At 43.7% G+C, this 5,184-nt stretch overlaps 1 long non-coding RNA gene across 1 annotated transcript; it reads left to right on the plus strand.

Moving 5' to 3' along the window:
• The first annotated feature begins 567 nt into the window (after nucleotides 1–567).
• Nucleotides 568–3,686, plus strand: LOC140218769 (uncharacterized). Its single transcript, XR_011894954.1, has 2 exons — nucleotides 568–1,230; nucleotides 3,427–3,686. It is a non-coding gene; the product is annotated as an uncharacterized lncRNA (long non-coding RNA).
• Nucleotides 3,687–5,184: the final 1,498 nt, after the last annotated feature.

A 5,184-nucleotide genomic window follows, 5' to 3' on the forward strand; every position in this document is an offset into this window, starting at 1 on the left:
GTACAGCAGGAACACGTGAATATCTTGGGAAATATCTAGTAGGATTGCACAACTACCTTGGTTTTCCACTGGAAAAAAGAAGCATACCTACAAAGAAAGGGGTCAGGCAAGGAGACACAATCTCTACTATGCTCTACACAGAATGGTTCGAAGAAGTATTCAAGCTATTAAACTGGGAAATCTTAGGAGTAAGGATTAACGGCGAATATCTCAGCATCCTTCGGTTTGCAGATGACATTTTCCTGTTCAGTAACAGTGGATGCGAATTACAAATAAAATGATTCAGGACCTTAAAATGGAAAGTCCCAGAGTCGGGTTGAAGTTTAATATACGGAAGACAAAGATAATGAGCAATAGCCTGGCAAGGAAACAAGAACTCAGGACAAACGTACTCCTGTGAAGGAGTACGTTTATCTAGGTCAATAACACCAACGGGAGCCTAATCAAGATAAGGAAATTTTCAGAAGAATAAAAATGGTTTGGCGTGGATACGGCAGGAGCTGCCAGATCCTGACAGGAAGTTTACCACTATCATTGGAATGAAGGGTGTGCAATCAGTGCATTTTATCGGCTCTAACATATGGGACTGATACTTGGAGGTTGACAAAGAAGCTCGAGAACAAGTTAAGAACAGCGTAAAGAGTGATGGAATGAAGAACGTTATGCGTAACGTTAAGAGACGGGAAGAGAGCGGTATGGATCAGGGAATAAAGAGCGATAGCAGATATTAATTGATATAAGGAGAAAAAAAATGAAGCTGGACAGACCATAATGCGTGGATGGATAACCGGTGGACCATTAGGGTTACAGAATGGGTGTTAAGAGAACGGAATTGCAGTCGAGGATGGCAGAAAACTACATGGGTTGATGAAATAAGGCAATTCGCATCCGTAACTTGGAATCAGTTGGCGCAGGACAGGGGTAATACGGGAGTGCTAGGAGATGCCTTCGTCCTGCAGTGGACCTAAATATAGGCTGATGATAATAATGATGAATGCTGCTAATAGCCTTCCAATGTAAATGTTGAATTATTAAACATCCAGTAAGTTGTGCGAGTTCATTAGAGAACATGTAGGCATCGCCGATTATTCAATGCTGATTTATGGCCTTTGTCGTGTTTTTCCAACAGAGCTGTGTACTAGTCATCATAACCTGCCAGATTTCTCCAAAGAGTTATTATGGCGCCACGCATCGCAGTTCTTGTCCTCATCTTTGCTTTGTTTGCTTTCGGTAAGTGTGAATGTTGAACATCATCGTCAGCATACCTTCTCTTAGATGAAACGACGATATGTAAACAAAATCACAGTGCTTCCGTAATGTCATCCAATTGAGCTACGCTATACACAGCTCTGTTTAATGCTACTTCATGTGCACTTTTTCTACATACGGTATGGACACGAAAAATGATAACATTATTATATACACAATAGGGAAAAAATGCTCTAACAGACCAATCAAGTAAAATGTGCAGCAATGAGCAGTAACACACAAGGTAGGTGAAAAGTTTAGTGAGAATATTGGTATAGCTGAAGCCAAAGTGCGCGGTAGCATGAACGTGACTATGGTGGAACTGGGGCTAGTTGGTACTACTTACTTCCGCATAGCTATTTGGAAAATAGCGAACTAGCAAAGTGCAATGAAGAACATCAACATCATGCAAGAACAACATATACATATATATATATATATATATATATATATATATATATATATATATATATACATATATATATATATATATATATATGTATATATATATGCTTCATTTTGGGCTTGTTACTGTACTGAATTTGATAACCGATATGAAGCAGCTGCCCGAGACAAGAGCGCTTTCCTGGCACGTCGTTCTTTTGCATAATTGTCGTGTTTTGAATCACAACAACAATAGAAAGTTGTTTCGTTGTAGTATCAGTGATCATATTATTTATATTATTCCTCAATAAAAAAAACTGACAACTAAAACTTTTTTTATACCGTTGTTGCTCCCACGACATTTAATGATGGATTTTTATAATAGGATGTGTGCAGTTGAAAGATTCACGATAGTCTCTTGCAGTGCGGGTATGGTGATGTGATAATATACATAGTTCTGTAAAGGGATCTAGAGACGCGTTTGAAGCCAAGACTTTAGCACAATGTTCCTGAAAAAGTTTTATTTGTACTTGCATTTCCTACCAGGGGCGCTTAGCGTAAGACTGTTCCAAACTTTTTTTATTCCAATTGTGCAATCAGCCCTCCTTGATTGGTCAATAAATTTTCGGGCCACCCCCACTTCGCCTGTCTCTCACGCGGCGTCACGAAACCCACAAGAACACCCCACCTGATATGATGCATGAACTGATTATGCATGATTAGACCGAAAGAAAGAAAAAATTATCATTCGACGCCCTTTTCGCCATAGTACTCTGCCATTGACCAAAAGTTTTCGGGCAGCGCCCACTTCACTTGTCTGTCACGCGGCATCAGAAAACCACGAAAACCCATAACGTCAAAGGGATGTGTACGCGGTTAAGAAGCATTAATGTGCCGAACAAAACTGATTTTTTTTTTCTGAATAGCCCGATGCGTTCCGTTCCGAAAGAATTTGAAGATCGCTGCATACTGATTGCTGTGGCACTAGCTAGCACTAGCATGGATTTATTTGCCTATAATACATTTTTTTCCGTGTCACTATAACGTTATAGAGCACTTTCGGCACGTATCCGTTTTAGCAGCATTCTTAACCTTCCGTTGCAAGCCGCCGTAATTTTCGACCAGCCACTGCAAACTAAGGGGAAGCGGATCAATACCGTATGGCGGAACCACCCTCATCGGCCGGCTATATACATTCACTGCGCTGGCTCGGCCACATAGAATCCCTCTCCACTTGAGCGTGCTCCTCACCTTTTGTGAACCAATTAGATAAAACAAGCCGCGAGCTCAGTGTAGGCAGTTGTCATTCGCTTTGAAAGCCAAAAGAATAGTGACTTCCTATAAACGAGGAGCGTGTTTAATTGTTCTGTTCAAACAACGCTGCGGGTGCTTGCGTCGGTGGTTACGTAAATTTGATGTCAGTAGATTGAAATAAAACACATCAGAACAGTTTTACGTTACAGTGCCCCATTTTAATAAATATACATAAATTGCTTAGGTAGACGCTCATTGCGTGTTGCATTTTGTCTTCTCACACAAGGCAGCGCAAACCAAATCTCGGGAAATCAATTGCCGTTGGCCCGAAATAAGAGCAGACGACAAAATTCACCTCATATTCGATAAATCCAATTGCATCACTTTCAATGAAAACGTTAAATTGCTTCAGGCGTCTGCTTTCCCACTACGAATTTTTAAGGAAACGCTATGATTTGCTTCCTGAAAAATATTGCTTGCGCGATTATCGAGAACCATTTCATGGCATTGATATACCCGTCTGTCTTTTGTTTTTTGAAGCTATCGCTCTTCCATCGGATCCACCCAGCGAAGGAAGCCGCGCAGTTGTTACCGCCGACATCGCCCATGCAGAAGAATGAAAAATCTCATCCCTTGTGGTGGACGCCTTACCTGATGTAAATGAAGGATTAAGTAGATGAAAGCGTTGTTACAGCTGATACAAAACGTACTTGACAACTTCGCGCTTGCTGCTCACTGTATCGAAACCGGATTTATGCAAAAATAAAACAAAATAAATTTCACGTTGCTCTGAGCTGGAACTAACATTCTGTGGGAACAGTTCTACGCGTTCAGATTCATATGTTGTTCTTTTTTTTTGAGCTTGAAACTACATATGGCTATGGTGTGACTGGCCTCATCTTTGAATCGGAAATCTATTTCATGACCTGTCGTGTCACGCGTTATCTAGACAAGTTGAGAATCATAATTATCATATGACTAAAATCTGAAAATGAGGTGAGACGTAGTGAACACTCTCAAGTAATGCATCTAAGAACGTGAACTTTCGCTCTTTCAGGGCATGCCACATGCTACAGGAGACTGTTAGGGCAGTACTGTCACGTCATAGTGACGGTTATGAACTTAGGAATACTTAAGGTGCGACTCCCGAATTTAACTTTTAGAGCGCAGCTCTTAATAGTCCGTATCTGGGGCAAGCGCCTGGGGAGTCGGCGTAACAGAGTGAGCGAGCACCGCGAAGAATGAAAGCGAACGCGGAGTGCTGTGTAGATGAAAGAAAGACCGTAGTGCGGAGAGGCGCAACGATGAGGCGGTAAGAGGAGGAGGAGGGGAGACGGCCTGCGCATGCGTGGAGTGGACGGCGGCCATGGCATCCCCCGCCGCGTGGGCGATCTCGTTTGCGCTTCCGAGGAAGGACAGATGTACCGTGAGGTGGGGAGGGCTGCGCTCACCTGCGGCGTCTGCTGTTGAGGTGAGTCCGCGGCACCAGCATGTGCGACGGCGATCATTGCTGCTGCAAGGGGCCATGGCGAGCGGTTACGAGTAAGGCTAGATGTGACGCTCCATTGGGTGTTGTCGCCACTGACACCGGTGGCACGAAGAGCCACTCGACGAAGGGTCGCTCTCGTCGTTGGTGGAAAGAAAGCGTGAAAACCGTAGTGCCGCACAAGACGGGCTGTGCGGATACGATGGCTACGATATGGCACCAGAGTATCGCGCGTCGTCTGTATGGAACGAAGCGCTGCATGAACGGAGGTCTGTCTGCGGCAGCTATTGTGAATCGCAACCCACGCTTCGCCCACTTGCTGCCTCTCGTCATTTCCCGATTAGCGAAACACAGACGCTACACTTCGCTTCGGTTGGAACGTACCGCACGAGACAGATTGTCTGCACCAACCAATATATCGCGAAAGGAAAGACGTATAGAGCTGCGTTTAAATTTCGCATGAGGGAGTACCGTAATCGTGGGTGAATTTTTTCAATTGAGCAAAATGCTGCAAAGAAAAATAGCCATACTCACGGCAAAACGCCTTCGTGTAACATGCGCCGGGACGGCGCTTCGCCACGCGGCGATGCTGGTATGGAAGGATAAAATAAAAGAACGGAAGAATAAGATCGCGAGACGCTGGCTGCTGCGTGTTGTTGATAGTCAGCCACCTTAACCACACTGACTCTGCTTGTATATATATTCTAAATATAGTCTATCCATACTCCCAACATCCCCGTAACAATAATAATGTTCGCCATAATTGTCAGCAAGTGGAGGAAGAATGGGTATCTAGTACAAATGACGGAAGT

Source organism: Dermacentor andersoni, chromosome 6 (genome assembly GCF_023375885.2).
Source record: "Dermacentor andersoni chromosome 6, qqDerAnde1_hic_scaffold, whole genome shotgun sequence".
In the NCBI taxonomy this organism is placed as follows: Eukaryota; Metazoa; Arthropoda; class Arachnida; order Ixodida; family Ixodidae; genus Dermacentor; species Dermacentor andersoni.